General features: G+C 39.6%; 1 protein-coding gene across 6 annotated transcripts in view; it reads left to right on the top strand.

Moving 5' to 3' along the window:
• The window catches only part of Kansl1 (KAT8 regulatory NSL complex subunit 1), a 127721-nt gene that overhangs the window by 8334 nt on the left and 94549 nt on the right, over positions 1–24838 (top strand). The window contains exon 1 of one of the 6 annotated variants that reach the window (XM_055592160.1): positions 17236–17314. The exons of the other annotated variants lie outside the window; for them this stretch is intronic. The gene's annotated coding sequence lies outside the window, so the exon portion shown is untranslated. Of the gene's footprint in view, positions 1–17235; positions 17315–24838 lie in introns of those variants that run through there. 6 annotated transcript variants of the gene reach the window in all.

Below are 24838 nucleotides of genomic sequence, written 5' to 3'. Positions count from 1 at the left end.
CTCTAGCTCTCTACATCCTCCTCCTTTTTTTTGTTTTTGATGTATTTATTCATTATATATACAACATACTGTCTGCATGTACACCTGTACACCAGAGGAGGACACCAGATCTCTTATAGAAGGTTGTGAGCCACCATGTGGTTGCTGGGAATTGAACTCGGGACCTTGGGAAGAACAGCCAGTGCTCTTAACCTCTGAATCATCTCTCCAGCCCTGTTTGTTTGTTTATTATATTATATTTTATTTTTTTGCACTTAGTAAATGTGTTTGGAATGGGTTGTCTAAGGACATTGCAGACTTGGGACTTAACCTCTTTATTGGTAGGCCATGCTGGCTTGGATTCCACTGTGTAGCTCATGGTGACCTCTTAACTTGTGGTCTTCCCACTTCAGTCTCCCAAGCACAGTGGAATATATATCTTTAGGAGGGCATCAGTGGAAAAGCTGAATCAGTTATATCTACTTCCACTCTTTCTTCCTCTCTTTGAAAGTAAACAAAGTCCAGTCTGATAAATGTAAGCACCTTTGGTATGAGGGTAATCAGTAGTTACCTTCTTGTGGTGTCAAGGACCAAATCTAGGACCTAATGCATATTAGGGCAGCACTCCATCACCAAGCTTCACTGTCAGCCCCCTCCCTCTCCTTTTAATTTTTTCTTCCCAGTACCGACGATTGAACCTTCAACTTCACTTATGCTGTATCATTGATGTGTGTGTGTATATATATCTCCCAGCCCCTTGCATATATTTACTTTTGATGACAACTCAGTGTCAAAAGGTAACCAGAATGTTTTCACATTAAAGTATAGAGAAATTAATAATGTAGACCTGTAATGTACTAGCCAACTAGTATATTTAGTAAGGAACTATTACAGTTGTTCTTACACATTAGTGAGTGATTTTTGCCCTCTTTTTCTCTAGAACGTGTCAAGTATAAGTTTAGAGACAAAGAACTTTATCACTGTGTGTATATGGTGTTTGTAGCAATATTTGTATCCATTTATCTGCCTCTTGATCATGGTTATATTTGACCAGCAGGGGGAGCCAAAGTTACTCATGTGGCTTTATCTCAACTGATTTTCAAGTTTAAAAAGAGAAAGTAAAAGATTTAATGACAGAACATGATGAAAGTTCACAAAAAGAGCTGGTCTCAGGTGATGCATGCTTGTAATCTTAGCACTCAGGGAGGCAGAGGCAGTCAGATATCTCTTGAGTTTGGGGCCAGCCTTGGTCTACAAAGTGAGTCCAGGACAGCTAAGGCTACACAGAGAAACCCTGTCTCAAAAAAACCAAAACCAAAGCAAAACACAACAAAAAAACCTAAATAAACAAAAAGCTATAAAAAGAAAATATGAAAGAAGCATATGAAAAACATTTTTATTCAGATAAGTAACCAAAGGTATTCAAAATAAATAATTTCACCTACCATAGTGGCAAATGACCTGTCAGAGATGCTAAATAGTCTCTAAATGCTGCTTGTAGGAATGTGCACTGGGCCTAATTTTTCTTGAAGACACTTCAGTAGCACATATCAGTAAACTTAAAAATGTCCTTTAATTGGCATTCAGCCCTGTGAATTTATCTTAAAGGGAGGAAAGATACATAGAAAGATTTGTGACTAAAGATACTTACTGTAGCATTATTTTTCTAATGAAAATTGAGACTACATTTAAATGTCAGCAAGTTTAATGGGAAGATAATTATGTTTAAAAGTAAATTTGTGGGGTGGGGTCCAAAAAAAAAAGTAAATTTGTTGGTTCTTTTTTTTTTTTTTAGAGATAGGGTTTCTTTATGTAGTCTTGGCTGTTCTAGAACTTGCCCTATAGACCAGGTTGTCCTCAAACTCACAGAGATCCATCTGCCTCTGTCTCCTGAGCACTGGATTAAAAGTGTGTGTCAATAGTGCTTAGCAAGAGTAGATATTTTTTCATGACATGGTTTATCTGTGTAAGAAGTAAATATTTTTCATGTCTTAAAAATTAATACATGGGAAGTGAAAAACCTCAGGCTACAGAACTACCATACTGTGCTTGACCTGACTGGATCAGTACTAAGGAATGTTTGGGGTAAGGTTTTGTTATAGTGACCTTAAAAAAGAGCTACTCTTAGAAACCTTGGGCTTTTAGAAATTACTTCTATTCTGTAGGACTCAGGGTGAACTTATCCATAGATGTACACTTTTTGAAATCTATTTTTAACTTCACATAACTTTTGGTGATAAGCCATTCCACAGATTTTTTTTTTTTTTTTTTTTCAAGAGAGGGTTTCTCTGTGTAGCCCTGGCTGTCCTGGAACTTGCTCTGTAGACCAGGCTGGCCTCAAATTCAGAGATAGACCCATCTGCTTTTGCCTCTTGAGTACTGGGAATAAAGGTGTGCTCTGCTACCATCATACTTTTATTTTTTTATAGAAAGACACATTCTAACTTTAAAGGTTAAGTGGTTAATATATTAAGATTTAGTGAGTTAGAATTTACCATATTTGATTTTCCTATTTTTTAAAAATTATATTGTCCCTTGGCCCTCTTTTTTAAGATTTACTTGTTTTATACAGTATTCTGCCTGTGTGTGTCTGCTTGCATACCAGAAAAGGGCACCAGATCTCATTATAGATGGTTGTGAGACACCATGTGGTTCCTGGGAATTGAACTCAGGACCTTTGGAAGGACAGCCAGTGCTCTTAACCTCTGAGCCATCTCTCCAGTCCCCATCTTTCATGTTTTCTTAGTTAAGGATGCATGGTTTTAAATTTTAATCTTCAGGGAAACTTGTTTCAGCTTCTTCATTCCTGTGATGATCTCTAGATCTTTGACAGCTTATTTTCCTCTCCTGGATTTATAATAATTACCCAGAAGTACTTTCTCTTTTCCTTTTTTTAATTTTTTGAGACAGAGTCTTGCCATGTAGTCTAAGCTATAGCCAATCTGGCTATCCTGTTTCGGCCTTCCAATTGCTGGGATTCCAAGCAAATGCTACCACATCTGGTATTTATTTACTTATTTGAGTTTTGGCGTGGTGCCTCATGTAATCCAGGCTGGCTTTCAACTCGCTCCTGCGCCTGCTTCTCCTTTCTGAATTTTGGGGTTATAGGATGGCTTGTGTGGCCCTGGTCATGTGTGCTATGGAAGCACTCTGCCGGCTGGACTACACCCCCCCCAGTGCCATTTTTATTTTTCTACTAAACTTTTTGTGCACTTACTTTCTGTGCATGCTTATGAATGTATGAGATCACACAAACATACCATACTAGTTGTGGAGGCCAAAGAACAACTTATGTGAGTCAGTTCTCTTCTACCATGTGGGCTGCTGGGACTGAACTCAGGTTGTTATAGGGCTTGGCAGCCAGGGTCTTTACCTGCTAGGTCACTTGCTGGCCTACAGCTTTTATGTTTTATTACTAATTAAAAAAAAATATTTTATTTTGTGTGCATTAGTGTGAAGGTGTTAGATCCCTTGGAATTGGGGTTACAGGCAGTTGTGAGCTGCCATATGGGTGCTGGGAATTGAACCCGGGTCCTTTGGGTGCTCTTAACCACTGAGCCATCTCTCCAGCCCCTACTAATTTTTTTTTAAATTTGTTTGTTTTTGAGCTACATGGGTAGTACATGCTTGTAGATACCAGCACTTGGAAATTTGAGGCAGAAGGATCACCATGAGTTTGAGGCCAGCTGGGGCTACATAGTGAATTGAAGGGCAGCCTGGGCTACAAAGCAAGGCTTTGTCTCAAAATACTGCCCAAAAGAATTAAAACTTGAGACTGTTATAGAAATAGCTAAACTGTGATTTGGTAGAATGGGAAAATAAGTTCTGTTTGTGCTGTTTTCTCTGTTGTGGATAGAATTTCTAAAAAATTTTCTTTCCCCTCTCTTTTTGCATAGAATATCTGTTATAGAATGTAAAAAAAAAATTATTCAAATACCTTTTAGATTAGAAGACACGAATCCTTTAAATGTGGCTTATATTTTAATCTGTAAGTACAGTGGCATACTGGCTCTTTTCTGCCTGTACTGTTAAGTCTCTCTAACCTCAGCAGGCTCTGAGGTGAAAGCGGAGGAAGAGTTACCTTGTTGGGTATGACCGTTAGGAAGCTGGATTTCAAATATGTCCCCCTGGAATTTCCTAATTTTGTCTACAAAGGAACTGTCTGGAGCAGGAATAGTTTCTCCTCAGTTGGACATGACTGCAACATTTAGGCAGTTTTCATACTTGCTGAAACACTCAGTTACCTGAAAAGAAAGACTAGGTTTTGTAAATATTTCTCATTTGATATGTTTAAAAATCCTTTCCATCTCTCAATTTTTTTTCCTACTCAGTGTTGTTTTATATTTGAGAAGATCATACTTCTATCTGCAATAAGAAATTTTCCTTAATAAGAAATTACCGGGGCTGGAGAGATAGCTCAGAGGTTAGGAGCATTGACCGCTCTTCCAAACATCTTGAGTTCAATTCCCAGCAACCACATGGTGGCTCACAGCCATCTGAAATAAGATCTGGTGCAGGTGTACATGCAGGCAGAATAATGTATACATAATGAATAAATAAATCTTAAAAAAAAGAAATTACCATTGTATCTATCAATACACATAGATAGTATTTTATTATTATTTCTCAGAATTTGGATAGGCTGGGGTATGATTTCTCCCTTTTGAGCCAGGGTGTTTTTTCCTTGCTAATATGTCTCCGATCCTATCTCTGTAAGGGATTTGCCACCTCTTGAGTAGATGGAAGTTATGTTGACATTTTTGTTGTTCATTTTTGTTCAGCAAGTTTTTTTTTGTTGTTGTTGTTTATTTGTTTGTTTTTTGGTTTTTCAAGACAGGGTTTCTCTGCGTAGCCTTGGCTGTCCTGGACTTGTTTTATAGACCAGGCTGGCCTTGAACTCACAGAGATCCGTCTGCGTCTGCCTCTGCCTCCCCAAGTGCTGGGATTACAGGATGTGCCAGCACACCCTGCTCTTCAGCAAGTATTTTGAATAGTTAATATGTAAAGAGTTGAAAAAGGGATTGGGTAAATGTTGCTAAAGCAAATAGATCCAGTTCTTTCCAACTGGGACCTACAGAAGGTCATTTTCCCATATGACCATCAGCTAGTATGCTTTTCGAGTAGTCTTAAAATTTATACTTTGTTTGTCTGACATTTGGAACATTTTGCATGTTTAATGATGAATTTGGTTCACTCCCAGGGATTTGTTTGCTTTAAAGAATAATTTAGAAATAGTTTTTCTCCCGTGTATCTTCTTTAGTGAATATTGAAGTAAATAAAAGTTGCATGTCAAGCTGTTTTGCTTTGGTCACTTTTTATAATCTTACCAATGACCCCTCCATCTTTTAGTAGCAATTTTTTTATAAGTTTTTTTTTTTTTCTTCTATTTTAAGACAGGTTCTTGTGTCCAGGCTGTCCTGGAACTCAGTTTATATTCCAGTTTCGCCCTGATTGCTTAGCAGTCTTCTGAGTTGTGGGGATTGCAGAGCTGAAGTAGCACACCTAGCTGTTAGGTTTTGCTGACATAAGTCTCAGTGCTACTGGACACTTGCAATGATCTTTAATGCTTACTCTCATTTGTAATTTTTTTTTTTCTATTTTGAGAAGTACAGATTTTCTCCACTCTCTTATCCCTTATTGTATGTGCTACCTAGCACTTTAAGATTTTTGGTTGAACACCTAAATTTTGTGATCTCTTGCTTTTAGAAGTATTTTAAAGTTCATCTCGGCTTTATAGTGCACATCTTTTTAAGTAAAATACTAATATAACTAAAGTCTAGATACTTGTTTTATATGTTTTCTCAAACTGTGACCATTTTTAGTTGTTCCCCATGTATATATTGGTGACGATTGTGTTTTTATTTATGTTACTTGTGTTCATATATGTCAGTTTCCTTTTTTTGTGTGCAAGCACAGGTGAGTGTATGATTATGTGAATGAGGATGTGCACATCCCATTAGACATATGGAGGTTAAAGAACAGTTTTAGATACCAGTCTTTGGCTTCTCTCTGCATTTGCCAGTCTCCTGTCTCTGCCTCCCATCTCAAGGTCAGAGCACCGGTGTTCCAGATGCAGGCTACTGTGCCTGGCTTTACATGGTTTTAGGAGCTAGGACTTACATCTCCACTCTTGATTATCGAGTGCTTTAACTACTGAGCCCAGTTCATATGCATTAACTTCTGATTATAATCCAGAAGGCCCATTAGGTATGTATGTCTTAGGAGGCTACTCTAATATTTTTGGAGAAAATACTGGTTCTATTATTTAAAATTTATATAATTTCTCTTAAATTTTGTGCTGTTAAATGTAGAATATTGAACCTCACTTCATTATGGTTTTTATTATTACTACTGCTACTATTGTTTTACTTTCTGTGTTTCCAAATTAGTGAACTTAGCCAGGTGTTCACTTAGCCAGGTGCGCACTCAGGGAGGCAGAGGCAGGTGGATTGCTGTGAATTCGAGGCCAGCCTGGTCTACAAAGTGAGTGCAGGAGAGCCAAGGTTATACAGAGAAACCCTCTCTGGAAAAATCAAAAAGAAAAAAAAAAAAAGAAAAAGAAAGAAACTTTGACTTAGGACTTTGAAAGAGAAAAAAAGAAACCTTGATCCTTGATTTTGGGCTTTTAAAAGAGCAAAAAGAAACCTTGATAGCCATGTGTAACTCCAGTCCGAGGGGATACAATTCCTCTTCTGACCTCAGGCACCAGGCCTGTGTGCAGTGCACATACATCCATTCAGGCAAAACATTCACTCCCATAAAAGAAAAAAAGAAACCTTGATTCAAACCAGTAAACGTTTTCATCTTATACATGAGGACATTTAGAGCAATAAAGTAATTTATAAAAAATGACATGGCTACTTTAGGTATAGATATATAACTTGAAATCTAGTCTAACATTGTCTTTGTCCAGTGATTACTGGACTCCAGTGACTTTCCTAATGATAATTATATCAGACTATATGCAGGAAAAGCACTGTTGATTTATAGATGACAAAGATAAAATGATTAGAATGAGTTGGAAGTGAGTTTCTTGATGCTTATATTCTCTCTCTAGAACACACTCTCCTAGGGTTCATACTTTAGAGTGAGAGCATCTTTGTGCCCTGGATGGTTTTGGTGACAAGAATGCCTAATACTTTGTCTTTGAATAGACGCTTTGCCAAGTATCTGTTACTATATTTTTTAGGCAGTGGATAATACTGTTGCTTTTGTTTAAGTTTTAAAATAATAGCACATTCCAGTTGTAAGTCCCTGAAGATAACTCTTCTAGTAATAGGATTTTGTGTTCCTCAAACTCTTTAACTCACTGATCTAGCCACAATTATTCTGCTTGATGACTGATTATATCTGTGACATGCTGGGTCTTATTTCATTCTCCCATAGAGTAATTTAGAGTAACTTAAATTTGAAGGAAACTTTTAAGTTTCCCATAATGCACTATTGGCAGTGAAGTTGCAAAGTATGACATGAGGGCAGATTAGTGCATGTAGGTGATTTCTCAAAGGACAGAAGTATGATTTGCCTTCTGACATTTCACAAGTGGTTCATTGTTATGGAAAGTGGATTGTTTAGAAATTAAACACTACTTTAGTTTCATCTTTTAAAACACATTTATTTATCTACTTATTTACTTACTGTTTTATTTTTTTTATTTTTTTAAGACAGGGTTTCCCTGTGTAGCCCTGGCTGTCTTGGATGGAACTCTCTGTAAACCAGACTGGCCTCAAACTCAGAGATCCAGTAACCTTTGCTGGGATTAAAGGCATGCACCACCACACCCTGCAACAAATTTAATTTAAAAAAAAAGTTTTTTTTATGTATATGGGTATCTTGCCTGCATGTGTGTCTGTGTACCACGTGTGCCTGGTACCCACAAAGATCAGAAGAGGACATCAGATCCCTTGGAACTGGTGTTACAGATGGCTGTGAGTAGTTAGAACTGAATCCAGGTCCTCTGCAAGAGCAAGAAGTGCTCTTCACTACAGAGCCATCTTTCTAGCTCCAATTTTGCTTTTTTTTTTTTTTTTAATTTCTTTTTACTTTTTTGCATGTATATGTGGTAATAGTGTATATGTATGCATATTCACACATACGTGAGCATATATGTGTGTGTGTTTATATGGAGGCTGAGGTTTATACTGGGAATCATCCTCAATTGCTCTTCCACCTTATTCATTGAGGCAGGGTCTTTCATTTGAACCCAGAGCTCACCAATAGTCTCAGAAGCCAGTTTGTTCCATGGATCCACTTCTGTGATTGAAAGAAAGTACAGGTGGGCTACCATGTTTGAGGGTTCTGAACATTTTTCTTTTTTTTTTTTCTCTTTTCCTTTGAGACAGGGTTTCTCTGTGTAGCCTTGGCTGTCCTGGACTCATTTTGTAGACCAGGCTGGCCTTGAATTCAGATATCCTTGGGCTTCTGCCTCCCAGAGTGCCGGAATCAAAGGCGTGCACTACTGTGCCTGGCTTATGTTTTTCATTCTTACATAGCAAGTACTGTAACCACTGAGCTGCTCCCCAGTAGAAATGTATTTACTATTAGTATATTGACCTGACAGCCTTATTGAATTTTTTAGTGCCAATACTTTGTGATTTCCTTAGTGTTTTCTGATAGTTCTTTTTTTCAGACAGGGTCTCTCATGCATTCCAGGCTGGACTTAGACTGGTTGTGTAGTAGTGAGGCTGGCCTTGAACTCCTCCTGGTCCTTCTGCTTCTACCTCTCAAGTTCTGGGATTAAAGGCACTACCACACCCAGTCTATTTAGTATTTTCTATATATAAGATTATAGACTCTGCACATAAAAGTGGACTTATTTTTTTTTTTCTCAGTCAGATTTTTTTTGTTTATTTACACAGGCTAGAACCTTTAGTACAATATTAACTAGAAATGGTAATAGTGTGCATACTTGTTTTATTCTTTTTTGTTTGTTTTTTTCGAGTTAGGGTTTTTTTTGTGTAGCCCTGGCTGTCCTGGAACTCATTCTGTAGACCAGGTTGGCCTCTATCTCAAAGATCTGTGTGCCTCTGCCTCCTAAAGGTAAGCACCACCAACACCCTTGTTTTATTCTTGATTTTAGAGAGTACCAGTCTTTCCTCTGTCAAGATTGTGAATCTGGCCTTGCCTAGCTTTAATCCTAGTACTTGGGAAGCAGAGGCAAGTGGATCTCTGTGAGTTCAAGGCCAGTCTACTCTACATAGTAAGTTCTAAACAAGCCAGGGCTACCCAGTGAGACCCTGTTCTTCCTGCCACCTTCCAAACAAACAAACAATAAAAGATTATGAGTTTGGTGGATCTGTATTTCTGGCACTCAGAGTCAGAAGTAGAAAGATAGCTACAAGTTCAAGAACCATCTAAAACTACATAGTAAATCTTCTAAAATCAAAACAAACAAACAAAAAAACTTAGCTGTAAATTCTTCATAGTTACCATTTAGTTAGGTTGAGGAAGTTTTCTTCGATTTCTAGGTTAAATATTTTTAATTAAAATTTGCCAAGTGCTTTTTTTAAATATGTTTAGATGGTTACAAGGGTATTTTGATTTTTTTAAAAAGACTTATTTGTATGATTATTTATCTGCGTATATGCCATGTATGTACATGCGTGCAGGGGCCAAGAAGACCAGAAGAGGGTGTTGGGACACCTAGAACTGGAGCCATAGAAGGGTGTTCAATTCCTTGTGCCAATGTTCTTAACGGCTGAGCGTCTCTCCAGCTCTGGTCATTGTGGTTTTGTCCTTTAATAACACTGTGTATTACAACAGACTTTCAGCTGTTAAACTAACCTTAAATTACTGAAATAAAACCACATTTAGCAAAGTTAATCCTTTTTTGTATGTTTCTGGATTCATTTTTGCTTTATGAGGATTTTTATAACTATATCATAAAGAATTGATCTGTATAATTTTATCTTGAGGTTTTTATCTGGTTTTGGTATCAGAGTAAAAATGCCTTTGACTGAGATATGTTTAATTGCCTAATTACTCAATGAAGATAAAATAGTTAAAGGTATAAGTAATGTTTACAAGTCTGTTATAGAAAGAAATCTAGAAATGTCTCCTGGGGCACCAGCAAACACTTGAGAATGAAAAAGGCAGAAATCAATATGAGTAGATTAGGTCACAAAATTTCCCTTTTGAGACCTTTTGCTTATTTTCAGACACTTAAGGTAGAGGTCTAACACTGTAGATCCCTTTTGCCTGTTGGGTCCCCTAACTTTTCCTCTTCTTTGGGGTATTTGGATTGCTACTTTATTTTGAGTATGTGTTTTTTATTTTTTTTTTTTTTAAGACAGGGTTTCTCTATGCAACTCTGGCTGTCCTGGAACTTGTTCTGCAGACCAGGTTGGCCTTGAACTCAGAGGTCCTCCTGTCTCCAGAGGGCTGGGATTAAAGGCGTGAAGCTTTGGATATGCTTTTAAGTAACACCTAATTTTAGACTTCCTACTTAGGCAGTCTTCAGAAGAAGGTGTCAGGAGAGAGAATTGGGAGAGTAAAACCTACTAAAATTTTACTAATTGATCTTTGTCAGTCATTAGCTTTGATCTTTTTTCCCATTTAAAATAATATTGGCTAGATATGCTTTGTGTATGTACCATGTAGCTTCTAATCACCCCCCTCTACAATAAATGTTTATGGTAGAGCGTTAAAGGTGTGCCCATTTTTAATGCATTTAAAGTAGAATGGGGGTATATAGCACAGTTGTTAGTTGACTGTGTATTTAGCATATTTAGCATGTGGGTTCAATCTGCAGTAACTCCCCCAAAATGTTTTAGTTATAAATATAGGTAATATATTGTTGTTACAAAAATTTCATCTGTGGGTGTAAATATTAGCAACAAGGTTTTATTAAATTTGTTTTTTTTTATCTAGACATGGTAGCACATGCCTCTAATTCAGCCTTCAGAGAGGCAGAGTCAGGTGGGATCTCTGAGTTTGAGTCTAGCCTGGTCTAAAAATTGAGTCTAAGAAAGCCAAATGAAACCCTCTCTTGAAAAAGCAACAACTTTGTTTTTTTTTTTTTTCCTTTGAAATAGGGTCCCATACTGTGTGTCCCTGGCTTTTCTGGAACTTGCTGCATGGACCAGGCTGGCTTAGAGTGCACAGAGATCTGCCTGCTTCTGTCTCCTAAGTGCTTAATGTGTGTGCCTCCATGTTAAGCTGGACAAGGAAATATTTTGATAGTACTACCGTAGATACTCCAGGAATTGTGACTTTCCCCCCTCCCCTTTTCTTTTAGCACAGTTTAGTTTGTGCCTAAGCACAAAATTCATTATGTAATTCAGGCTGTTTGTGGGCTCATGATCCTTCTGTCTTACTCTCCCCAGTGCTAGGATTACAGGTATGTAGTATCATGCTTAGTAAAGTACTTCTCTCTTTATAACTGTTTTAGGCTTATTTACTTTATGAGTGTTTTGCTTGCATGAGTATATGCATATGCATGCCTATTGCCTTAGCAAGGGTCAAAAGAGGGTGTTGGATCATGCAAATAGCATCATGGATGGTTGTGAGCCATCATGTGGGTGCTGAGAAGCAAACCTGGATTCTTATTAAGGTAGTGTCTGGCTGTGTGAATGAGGAGATCTTCCAGCCTTGGCCTTCTGAGTAGCTGGGATTGTAGACACAACTCTAGCATGCCTGCCTTTCCTCTCATTCTACCACAGAAAATAGTTTCAATTAGATTGGTTCTTCTCATGTGCTTAAAATTAGGTCATGTGGGATACTTGTAGCTAAGTTTGTGTCTTAATGTTTTGTTGTTGTTTGTTTTTCTTCTCAGTTTTTCGAGACAGGGTTTCTCTGTGTAGCCCTCCATTTCCTGGACTTGCTGTGTAGTGCAGGCTGGTTTTGAACTAAGAGAGATCTACCTGCCTCTGCCTCCCAAGCGCTGGGATCAAAGGTGTGCGTCACCACTGCCCTGCTGTGTCTCAGTGAGATTGATTGTAAAAATTAGTTTGGAATATGGTTGAAAATAAATGCTGAATTCTGAACTTTGTCAGCCTAACTCAAAAATGAAAAAAACTGTTGATGAAATTATGTAGGATTTCTTTGTAGATGAATGATAGAGGTAAGATAGGTAAGACTTTAAGCATATCTTGATTTCCAGTCATGTTCACCAGTTCTCAGTAACATAACATCTCTTTGATAATTTTGTATCCATGATGAGTTTGTTAGATGTCTTTCATCTGAACAGAGAGCATATCTGTGTGGGTTTTACAGTGTGCACCTCTCTAGGAATGGTCTGAATCGGTTGTTCTTCTATCCTCTTTCTCCAAGTGCTTGCAGAATCTTGTTGGTATAAATACCTTCTTTGCCAGGCATGGTAGTGCAAGTCTGTGATCCAACCATTTTGGGAAGCTGAAGGGTGCGTTCATAAGCTCACACTAGCCTGATCTACAAGGGGAGACTGACTTAAAGAACAAATCAACTAATCTTACAAATAAACAAACAAACAAAAAACTTCTCTGTTTGGAGATGATGACAGTTTTGTATTTTGTTATATAATTGTGTTTATTACACAATTTCTTTAAATTAACACTCTGAACAAGTTTTTTCCTTTTTCCCTCTCCCCCTTGAGACAGGGTCTCTCTTTACCTCTGGCTATCCTGTAACGAACTAACTCTGTCTCTGGTTTTTTGAGATAAAGTTTTTCTGTATAGCCTTGGCTGTCCTGGCACTCTCTGTGTAGACCAGGATGACTTTGAACTCAAGAGGTCTGCCTGCTTCTGCCTCCCAAATGCTGGTATTAAAAGTGTGCATCAACATGCCTAGCTAGTTAATTTTAAAATAGCTTCAGACATTTCTTATTCTATTACTGTATGTTCTTATGTGTATATACAACCCCAAAATCAATGGCTTAAGAATGAATGATTAGGTTGGAGACATAGCTCAGTCCCTGTCTCAGAAATAAGTGGTGTAAAGTACTGGGTGGCAGCGGTACACACCTTTAATCACAGCATTTGGGAGGCAGAAGGAGGTGGATCTCTGTGAGTTTGGTCTACAGAGTGAGTTTCAGGACAGCCAGAACTGCACAGAGAAACTTTGTTTCAAGAAACCATTAAAAAAAAAAAGTATAAAGTAATACAGGAATATACCTGAGGTCTTCTCTGGCCTCCTTATGGCCATATGCATCCATATATATAATGTGCTTTTTTTCAACACACAAACACATACACACACAGCGCACATTGGGGAAGGAATGACTTTTCTTAAGAATGTGATGTTTCTTTTTTTTTTTTTTTTAAGATTTATTTATACATATGAGCACTCTATCTGAATATATGCCTGTATGACACAAGAAAACATCATTATAGATGGTTGTGAGCCACCATGTGGTTGCTGGGTATTGAACTCAGCTCCTCTGGAAGAGCAGCCAGTGCTCTTAACCACTGAGCCATCTCTCCAGCTCCCAGAATGATGTCTCTTTACATTGCATGGAACAGCTGTGTCATTTTTCAAAATCCCTAGGTCTACTCTGCCATCAGAGCAGATTTATGTTTTGTTATAGCTTTAGATTGGCAGCTGATTTATGAAAAATTATTTATTGTCTTATTTAGGCATAATGTCACGTATCCCATGCTGGCCTTGAACTCTCCATGTAGTAGGTAACTCCTGCCTCCACCCAAGTATTGGGATTACAGGTTTGGGCCTGTGTCTGGTGTATGTGGTGACAGGATTGTCTGAGATTTTGTGTATATTAGGTAAGCACCCTGCAAATGATGGAATCACTCTTCCTGACTCAGGCTGGCCGAAAATTCAGTATTTTCCTGCATTAGACTCCTGAATAGCTGAGATTATAGTAAGCTATTGTGGTGGCTTGGGTTGAATTATAATGCTATCTTTTGAACTATTCCCAGGTTATTTCTAGTTTTAGAAGTGGTTTCAAGCTGGGTGTAGTGGCGCCCGCCTGTGAGGCAGTCAGGTCTCTGTGAGTTTGAGGCCAACCTGGTCTACAAAGTGAGTCCAGGACAGCCAAGGCTACACAGAGAAACTGTCTCGAAAAAAAAACAAAAACAAAAACAAAAACAAAACAACAAAGAAAGTGCTTTCAGAGTTAGCCTTTTGAATGTTACAGTTTTTTGTTAACACAGTTAATTTATGATGTTGCCTTAGAATTTTTCTTATATCAGATAATTTCTGTGGTGAGAGAATATATTTATTTAATTCTAGAACTGTGGTAGTAGTATGAGAAGGAAAATTACCTTTATTTTTACCTGTACTTTTTTTTTTTTTTTGAAACATTTTCATGGAGTGCTTACTCTAAAACATGAGAAATTAATCTTTATGTTACTAATTTAAGGTGTGAGAAACCTAACTCCAGCTGGTTTAAATTATCAAATATTTCATTGTTTTGGTATAGCTGAAAGCCCGTAAGTCATGCACATGTGAGAATTGTTATGATGATGTAAATTTCATTAAGACCAAGGTTCTTGCCAGCTCTTCTGCCTACTTTGGGTGACATCTTAAAGATCTAAGATACCTTAACAATTTAAAGTATTAGTGTCTTTGGGGGGCTCTGGTAACTATTTGTTTGTTTTGCAAGAGAGTGTTTCTCTGGGTAGCTCTGACTGTCCTGAAACTTGCTCTGTAGACTAGGCCTCTGCCTCCAAGTGCTGGGATCAAAGTCACCACCTCAAGCTATGGCTTCCATTTTTTTTTTTTTTTTTTTTTTGGCTTGTCTTTCTGTGTAGCCTTTGCTGTCCTTGACTCACTTTGTAGACCAGGCTGGCCACGAACTCACAGCAATCCACCTGCCTCTGCCTTCCGGATCCCTGGGATCACAGGCTTGTGCCACCAAGCCAGGCTTCCATTCTTATCTCATGCTCAGTCTTAACTAATCACTAGGAAAAATATTTGGTCAGGATAGAATATTGGACAGTCCAACTATGACTATTCTAAAATGTTTTTTTTTTTTTTTTTTTTTGTGGGTTCTGGGAGTTGAACCTGTGTTCTCTGGAAGAACAGTCAGTGCCCTGGGCCATCTCTCCAGCCAGTGATAGTCAAGTTTTTAAGAGTTGGGATAGTAACAAGATTATGAGTTTCTTTCACTAATATTTATACATTGTAGAAAGCTTTTGCCTATTTTCATTCTGCTAATTTAGACTTTGTAATCTTCACATTAGGGCTCTAGTTGTTGGTTTTGTAATTATGTATTCAGCATACTCTGTGGCATTACTATTTGCCTGTATATGTGTGTTTGTGTGTGTGTGTGTATTTAACTAAATCTTATAAATTAAAAAGCCCAAACCTAAGGATCTTTTCTGGATGTGTATACAAATAGGTATAAATCTATTAGTTTTATCCATGTGTAATTTTTAAGGCTATGGTGCCTCCTGCCTTTGATATTTAAGAACCAAGATCATGTTTGAGAGTGTAATTAAAAAAAAAAAAAAACAAAAACAGATGGAAACTGAAGAGAAATATATGTTGCAGAAGCCCTGTGAGTTTGTGGGGTGACAAAAACTGTTCTGTAACGATAGAAATTTTTTTTAGGAGCTTAAGTGACACATAACCGGATACTGTTTTTGGTAAACCACACAGAAAAGTACTGAGCATTTTGCATCTTCTTTTTGGTAGACTTCACTCTTCTCATCTACTGAGTTTGGTGATTTAGTTGCTGGAGCAAATTTTACGCTATTTAATTTCAGCGAGTCCTAATAATTTTTGGCATCTTTAGCTTTAAGGGAGGGTGGATTTATATTGTGTAATGTTGCACTTTGCATTATATTAAGTGTCTTAAATCCAGAAAAAGTTATCATATTAAGACCTTACTTGGGAGGAAGGAATCAATATTGTGCCGACAAACTGTCACGCGGAGTAAGGTGCCAACAGTGGTAGGAACATGGCAAGTTTGCTTTTGTGGTTCTTTGTTAAACTTTTAGCGGGGCAGTGAACTTTAATTTGGTGGTAGCAGGAAACATAAATATTATTGTGTAATTAATGCCGTTTTGCCTATTTTGGCGGATTTAAGAAACCGAAAACAAGACGCGGGCTTAAGGAAAACTACAGTTCCCAGCGGGCCGGGCGCTGGTGGGCCATTACTTCCCCTCCAGCTTCTGGTTGCCCCTGCCCGGGCTAGCCCCGAGTCTGTCCTAGCTCGCGCCTGCGCAATGGCGTCCGCTTATTTTTTGGTTTGGCGGCTGCGGAGCGTGGCGCTAGGGCTAGTAGCCAGCCGTGTGCTGCAGTGTGCAGAGCAGGGTGTAGGACAAAGGGCGGGTGGCAGGGATCGCGTCACTGCTCAGGGAGCTTCCTGCCCGGCCCGGAGCACGGTTGGCCCTGGGGTGGCGTGGCCGCGACAGCTTCTCCATTCACTGTACACAGTTCTTCGCTCCCGTCCTCCGGCTCTGCCGCGCTAGTCCGCCCTCCCCTCACCGGCGCGCGGCACCGCCAGCCCCTCCAGCCCCAGCGCGGAGGGAATGTGACGGCGTCAGCGCCTCAGGTTAGCCTCACCTTGGCCGGGGCGAGGGCCCCGCGCCGCTTGCCGCAGTGCCGCGTGTCTGTGCCGCACGAATCAGGCAGCGGGCTCCGGCTTCCGCAAACAGAGGCGCAGGAGCCGCGGCCGCGGCGAGGAGCCATGACTGAGGCGGCGGCGGCCGCGCCTCCTGGCAGCCCGCGGGGGCGGCGCGGCGGGCGCCCCCTGGCGGCGCGCCGGGGCGGAGCGGCCCGCCGCAGCCGCAGCCGGCGGAGGCGCTGCTGTCCCTCCTCCCCGTGTCCCCGGCACTCGCCCGCTCGCTTGCTCGCTCCATTCTCCCTCCGCTTCAGATTAAAGGGGGGGAGGGAAAAGGAGCTCGGCCGCCATTTTCCCAGTGCCGCCGCCGCCACCGCCACCGCTCGCCGAGCCGGCGGGAGAACCAAGCGCCGTAGCGAAGCCGACTCGTCTCGCCGCGGCAGCGAGGGGGGCGGCCGAAGCGCGCTCCCCGACCGGGAAGAAGCGCCCGGGGTGGCGGCCGGGGTGCGGGTGCGGGCTGCAGACGGCGGCGCTTGTTTGTGCGGGGCGGGGGGGGTCGCCTTTACCCTCTGCCCCCGCCCGCCCGCCGGGGCTGCGGTCCCCGGCCGTGCCCAGGCCCCGCCGGAACGGAGGAAGGCCGGAGAAAGGGCCCGAAAGAGAAGAAAAAGCGGCCGCTCCCCGCCGCCGCCTTCCCCTCCCCCTTCGCCTCGCCCCCCCGCCCGGAAAGTCAGGGCGGCTCCGGGCGCCGGGGGGGAGGAGAGCGGCGGGCCGGGCCGGAGCCGCCGCCGCGCGCCCCCGTCCGCTGGTCCTGGGCGCCCAGGCCGGGGGTCTGTTTGCAAACTGCGCCCATTTTGTGGGGCCGAATCCGCCCGGGCTACGCTCCTCCATCACGTGGTAGGTGCTGCTCCTCTCCTCCTCCTCCCGCTGCCCTTTCTCCTTCTCCTCGCTCTCTCTGTGGCTCCCATTTCTCCCTCTCTTTGTTAGTTGTAACTAGAAAGGCAGGGCAGGGGAGGAAAAATCCCCGGAACTTTAAATGGCCTCTCCGGGCTTCCCCGCTGCGGGTCCGGGCTGGGAGTCGCCCCAAGGGCGGGGGTGTGCGGGGGCCCTTCCCCACCAGCTGCCGCCTCGTTCGCCGGGCTTTCCTTTGGCGTTCTATTTAAAAAGGCGGCCTGGAGAACATGGTTTATTTCCGTGAAGAAAAAAAAAAAAAGACTAAAAACAAACTCTTGCTGTCGCCTTGAACTTCTCTTGACTGCAAAGGCCTTTCTTTGCTCAAACACATCTTGCATGTCTTACGGTTTGTATCACAACTCTTGATTGTTAACATTTTTGTTGCTTGTATATTGAGGTCATTTGCGTTTTCGAATCTAGTCTCAGACACCCCTCCTTTTTTTTTTTTTTTTTTTAAACTAAAGAGGAAGAGACATTTACTTGCTTTTAAGTGAGTTGGAATCTTACTGCTTTTTGGGGGGCCTGTTTTCCGGTTGACGGTCTTTTGATTCTCAGCAAATAGTTTGTAATTGTTTTCCATATTGTAAACAATCCTACTCCCATGTTTTGCCTAGAAATCCTTTTGTTTTCCAATGCTGGAATCCCAATGTGGATTTTTAGAGAAACTCGTTACTTAAACTATTGCTTATTGATTGCCTTAGGGGAAAAGGGGTGACATGATGGCGCCACTTTAAATTGCTCTTTCCTCCGCCTGTTTTTTCCTCCTTTATCCTGGAGGTCACTGGAGCATTTTCCGTGACCTATTAATAAAACCGCACTTGAGGGTGTTTGCTGTACAACTCTTAGGGGCTAGAATTTGTTATCTTAAGGACCGAGAGACCTGAATTCTGCAGTCCTCAAAGTTAAGAGAAATCTCCCTAGTCCTCCAACCTAGCTTTCCTCCCCTCCATTCACAATCCTGGTGTTGCCATATCCTTCATCACGTGGCTAGCAATCATTGTAGGTTTTTTGTTTATTTGTTTGTTTGTTTTGAGGGTGTATGTTAATAGTTTACCTTGTAGCTAAGGAAGGGTCCCTCTCCCCATTGGAGAGATCTCGGTGCTTTAGGGTTTTTTTCTTTTTTTCTTTTTTTTTTTTTTGATACATTCAGAGAACATTTTAAAATAAACGATAAAATTACATAATCCTTGCCTTGCATAATCATGATATAGTTACAGAACTTCTTCTCAAAAGAACTTTCAAGTAAGGAAAATCGTTACATTACACTGACTTCTGTTTCTTCGAATGATCTGTAGTTTGTGTTTCTCCCCCCACCCCCGTTTTTGTTTTTGTTTTTTAAGGTCATTTAAAGTACCAGTATTTACAAAGGCTTAAAGTGGGCGTGTTTCCCTTCCCCCTATTCTATAGGCTGTCCTTGGTTCCTTGTGTTATATACTCATTACTAATTTAGAAATTTTCAATTAACTTCAGGTGTTGACAGTTGAGAATTTTTTTTTTCTTTTAACAATGGATACTTTTGAGGTTTTTCTCTGTTGTGTGTTTGATAGAGAAGTTGTTTTTAATTCTAGTTTTTGAAGCATGCTACTTGGTTGCTTATTTCTTCATGGCAGTTTTTTCCATAATTGGATAAATTCTAACTAAAATGTGGAAGTACAGCTTTTCTTTTTCTGGATAAGTTACTGGCTTTAAAAACTAAATATAAAATATAATTCTTGGGTATCATTGATGTTTTCTCTTGCCATGTGTGTTATCAATGGCTTGGACCATTTTCTTTGCTAACAGTTACATCATGTCATGTGATAGGTGCAGTGTGATGTGTTGCTCTAAAAATAAGGCAAGGTAAAAATGTTCGTCCCTTAGAAATTTAAAAAATGTATTAGTAAGTATGAGATACCGATCCTTAGTCATGGAATTTTGAGTTGGATTTCCGCTATGTTTAGCCAACAAAGTGTACAGTTCTTTTGATCTTAAGAATATTTAGTGTGATTTGTTAGTGAACTCCGAACTTTATTTAGGTGCTTTGACTTTATTTTTGAAGGGTGAACTACTTGGAAACATTAGCTATCGCATAAATTCTTAAAATCTTTATTTTGGTGAAGGTGGTTATGTAAGTGTATGTGTAAATATTTATGATTTGTTTCTGTACGCAACTAAAAGTCATCAGGTAAGCAGGGCACGGTTGAACATGCCTGTAATCCCAGCAGAGGCAGGCAGGTGTCTGTGAGTTGAGGCCAGCCTTGTCTACAAAGTGAGTCCAGAACGGCCAAGGCTACACAGAGAACGCCTGTCTTGAGTAAACAAAAGTCATCAGTTATATACAGATTTTGAGATAACTTGAACTTTTGGACTTTTCACCTATAGGAATCTGGAAATACTGGGTTGCTACATCTTTCCAAAAAACCTTATTCAGACCATTAGTATCTGACTTTCATGCTTTACCATAATGTTAAATCTGCAGAGCAATCTTTTTTTTTTAGGTAATTTACTACCCTGTTAAGGAAAATTCTGGAAGCTAGAAAACAGTTTAATTTACTTGTGAACTTTAATGAAGGTGAGAAGAAAAGAATATTTTTTTTCCCTTCAAACACTACCAATACCTTTTCATCTCTAGTAATGCTACACTGTAATCAGTGTTTCTGTAGTATAGCCCCTGGATTTTGTTGGTTTGACCACATTTAATTACTTTTAAAGTGAACAAATTTTATGTTGGCTGTATTTGATATGAGCTGTTTCGTGTTATCTGCAGACAAGGCTTTTGTGGGTGGTGATGCCTGTTTTCAAAGGTATTTTAGTAGTGAGTAGTTGTAATTGTTTCTTTATTTTAGAAGAATAATTTTTCAAAACTTTTTAAAACATCAGTCCAGAGGTTGGAGATTTAGCTCAGTTGTAGAGTGCTTGCTAGGCCCTGGGTTTGGTCCTCACCCCTGGAGGGGAAAAAAAAAAAAAAAAGACAACCATCAATCTATACTGTTTATAAAAAGCTTTGAGTTTAATGGTAATCTTTGTTTTTTTCCTATTCAGCTTCTTTAGGTTGGGGGTTTTAGGGATCATTTTCCCCCACCACCTTTTTTGGTAAGGCAGTTAAGACACAGAAATGAAAGTGACTTTCTGGAAAAATTTGTAAAATATATTATAATATATATTTAATTGTATTGCCTCTAGTTTCAAGACCTGTCTATTTCTTTATCTGGATGGAAAGGAATAGTGTAGATTATGTGATAGTGATAACTAGCTGTTTTCTCTAGTTATTTCTGTGACCCACAATTCTCTATACTCAATCTACAAATAACACTCAAAAAGATACCACTTCCTATCTTCTGGCAGCCTTGAAATGCTGATGACCTCTACCCACAGTACTTTCCTAATATTCATTGTCTTTTGTTGTTGTTCACCTCAGTTTTGAGCTTACAACTTGGGTAATGGGAAATACCAAGAGTTGTGCTTTGTGTGATGCATTACTGCACTTTGGTAGTAATGTTTTTGTTCAACTTTAATGTCAATAAGCTATTAAGGAGTTTTTTAGGTTAGACACTATAAATATGTCTGTTCAGGTTGAAAAAATATTCTTATTATAGATTTTTTTAAAAATCTAAAAACAACAAAAGAAGTCTTTTTAGGTAAAGGAAATGGTCCAAATCTTGTTTGCACTAGATAACCAGCAGGCCAGGTGTTGGGCCCATTTTATTTGAGACACCTGCACTGTATTCCATAAAGTGAGCAAGAAAAGGACACTAGTATAAAATACCCTTCCTCAGACCTGAACAGCCTAACCAGTGAAGGTAGGAGCTTATTTAAAACGAAGAAAGGTCTTTTAAAAGTACACAATGAAGGTAATACTCCGGGATTCATTTCTGTGTTTAGTCACAGGTCTTGGTTAATATAGCTAGATAAATAGTTGTGATTTACCAAAAAGCTTTGACTCACAAGTGTTGGAATAGATACTTTATGTTAAGCATTTTCTAATTTTTGATAGAGTAAAAGGTAAAGCCAAAATGTAGAGTTGTGGAAACCAACTTCCCCAAATAAGAGAGCATAGGTCATGAATGAAAAACAAAGTTGGAAGCCAGGAGGAATGGCACACCTTTAATCCCAGAATAGGCAAGGCAGGTGGATCTCTTTTTATTAGTTATGCAGATGTGTGTGTCTACATGTGAGTATGTAAGAGTGACTGCAGATGCCAATGGAGGCCAGAGACATTGGAGCTTCTGCACAGGAGTAGTAAATAGGTAGTTGTGAGCTGCTTGGTATGGGTGCAGGAAGTGCTCTTAATGGCTCTCTAGCCCCGCCTTTAAACTCTTAATCTTCTGTTGGCTACCACAGTTTGGCAAATGCAAATTGTTTAATAAAAGTTGCCTTTTGTTTGTGGTGCTAAGCTGTAATGCCAACCTTAGTTTTTCAGAACATGGTCTATTAGGCAGGTCTCCAACTCACTATGGCTAACTTAAGAATCTTGCATCAGCACCCTGGGTGCCGGAGTTATAGGTGTATGCCAGCATGCCCTTCGTAAAATTTATTTTCCACTAGTCTGCTTTTTTAAGATTTCGAACCAGCTTCATAGTATATGAGCTTTTGAATGACTTCTACCACAGAATTATTTATACAGTTACTGGCTCTGAATTTGTTGCTGTGTTTTAATTCTAGTGCTTGGTTTTTGTATTTAAATTTCTTCTCTTTAGAGTCATGGAGTATAAAGTAGGGCTAATTCAGTGTAGTTTTTGTTACTGAAAGTTGTTACTTGAACCAGGAGTCTGTACTAAGATTTTAGAAAAGTTTAGAAAAAGTTGCTTGAGAAGCAGAAACTTAATGAAGTCCCTCACCTTTTAGTTTCTTTAAAAAACAAAACAAAACAATAGAGCAGTTTAAGGTCAGTTAGAGGGGAAATATTGAGGAATAATAAGATTGAGTAACAATTTTGTTAAGATGAGATGTGATACTTAATTGTCTTCAATACTTGCTGTTTGGCCTCTATTGACTGCTTGTTAGTACTTCAAGAGAGTGTGAATGGGGTTAGGGCTGGTTAGTTTCTGAGGGTTTTTAACATTTATTAGTGCAGAGATTGTATAGAAGTGTGTGTGCATGTGATGAGTGTAGTTTAGAATATTTGCTTAGCACTTGTGAGGTCCTGGGTGGGATCTCTGGAAACATAAACATACACACATACCTATACACATCCACAAAGAAATATTTAAGTCTTGAAAGTTTCAGTAAGCTATTTATATTCAGAGATTAGGGACTATATGTATGTATGTACATACAGTTTTTCTGTGGTTGATATGTTTGGGCCTCTTGAGTAGAACAAAAGATGGCTATTAGTATTAATTTTTAATATTTTTCTGGCATTGGAAAATATTTTCGATCATTAATTCAATTTAAAGGGATAAAGTAGGTGTTAGTAGGATTTCTGGAATTTGACTGTGAATCCTGAAGAATAACCCTTTTCTTTTTTAATTGGCTTGAGCTCTTCAAGCAAATTAAATCTTAGGATTGTTCAAAAACCACTAGGTTTGTTTGAGATAAAAGTTCTGTGTTTCTGTCTGTGATCTAATGACTGCTAAGGAATTTGAATTCATGATAGGGTAAAAATAGATAAACACTGTTAATAATTTGATTATATAATCATTCTTCAAAAAATTACATTCTAGGGCTGGAGAGATAGCTGGCTCAGGAGTTAAGAGTGCTTCCTGTTTTTGTAGAAGCCTGGAGTTTGGTTCTTAGCACGCATGTCAGGTGTCTTTACAACCACATTTAAGTCCAGCTTCAGTGAATTCAGTGCTGCCCTTTGGCCTCTGGGTGTGCATAGACAAATAAATCTCTCTTTCTGTATCTTATATACAAATTGGATCATACTTCTTAGATGGATGTATGCTTTTAAATTTTAAGCTGTTTAACAACATTACAGTTCTTCGGTGACAAGATTATGTATATATCTATGAACCCATGAAAATACTTCTGTTGGGTAGGTTCCTAGAAGTATAGCTGCTAGATAAAAAGTTTGAGTAATTGCATTTAAGACTTGGTAGACATTGCCTTCAAAGTATAATAGTTCAAAAGTTTTCCAAACGGTTGTGGTGCACATTTCCAATAACAGCACTTAAGAGGCAGCAGTCAGGTCTCTGTAAGTTCCAGGCTAGCTAGGGCCATATAGTGAAACCTTGTTTTAAGCTTTCCAGTTTGGGTACGGGTATTTGGCTGTGCAAGAGTGGATTTTGAGATTGAAAGGTTTACCCTGTATTCAGTTGTTAAATACTTGAGATTATGTCACCTCATGATCAGATATTCCCATTAACTTTTCTCCTAGTGGATCTGCATCTGATTCAATGTAAATGCTTGGGCTACTTAGGATGTATTGGTCTGGGCTGCTGGCACTGTGCTGCTTCTAGAAAATAGATTTAGCAAACATTACTGTCTATTTAAGAAATGCATAGCCTAAGGAATAATGAGCTAAAATCTGAGTTTATGTTATACTGGCTGATGTTGCTCAGAGTTTCAGTGTTGGGAGAACAGATTATGAGGCTGGAGGGAGAGATCGCCGGAAGGAATGAGGCATACTTGCATGACCTTGTAATTTGGAGCTAAACCTTGAAAGAGTAAAATGAGTAAAGATAAAGGAGGACCGTGAAAGAGCATGAAATTTTGTATACTCTGGTTAGTGTAGTGAGGACAGAATGTAGAGAGCTTCAGATGATGTTGAATGCTGAGGGAGTATATAGGGAATTTGAAATTTATTCTTATCCTCCTTCCTTCCATTCTTGCCTTTGATGTGTAGTCATTATGATAGTAGAGGCAAGATTGGAGACTTGTTGAGACTGGATGGAAGAAGAGCTGGAGATTATTACTACTACTGCCTTAATTATTATACATAATGAGGTTCTCAAGTAAGGCAGTGGAACTAAAAACAAAAAGTAGTGAATGTACTGATTATTCTGCCACCTTTCCACTTTGCTTTTAAAAATTTAGAGTGTCCTACACTGTTTCTTTGTTTCAGGATGAAGTTGCATTTTGACCCACCTGTTCAGCTCAAGTGTCTATCTTATGGGAAAGAAGGGTGGACAGATTTCCATGTCTATTTCAATACTTTCAGGGTCCTTGAGCCTGTGAGTTGGTTGCTCAGTGTTTGCATGAAGTGGAGTAAGCTATAGCTGTCCTCGAATCATTCATAATGTCTTCTCTTGGAAACTTTCCTCCCTCCCCTCCTCTCTCCTTCCTTCCCTCCCTCCCTCCCTCCTTTCTATCCTCCTACTGACAGACGGACAGGGTTTTTCTCTGTAGCCATGGCTATCCTGGAACTTGCTCTATATACCAGGCTGGCCTGGAACTCAACAAGATTCTCCTACCTCTACCTCCCAGAGTGCTGGGATTAAAGTTGTACATTGCCACCACCTCCCTGCTTGGAAACTTTTTTAACCCCTTCAGATAAAACACACAAAACCATCTTCATGCCTAATTTATATCTTATGGCATTAGTGA

This window comes from Psammomys obesus, unplaced genomic scaffold (assembly GCF_907164565.1).
Source record: "Psammomys obesus unplaced genomic scaffold, mPsaObe1.curated_primary_1811, whole genome shotgun sequence".
Taxonomy (NCBI): Eukaryota; Metazoa; Chordata; class Mammalia; order Rodentia; family Muridae; genus Psammomys; species Psammomys obesus.
Note: the sequence above shows the minus strand (reverse complement) of the source record. Positions and strands in the feature narration are given on the sequence as shown.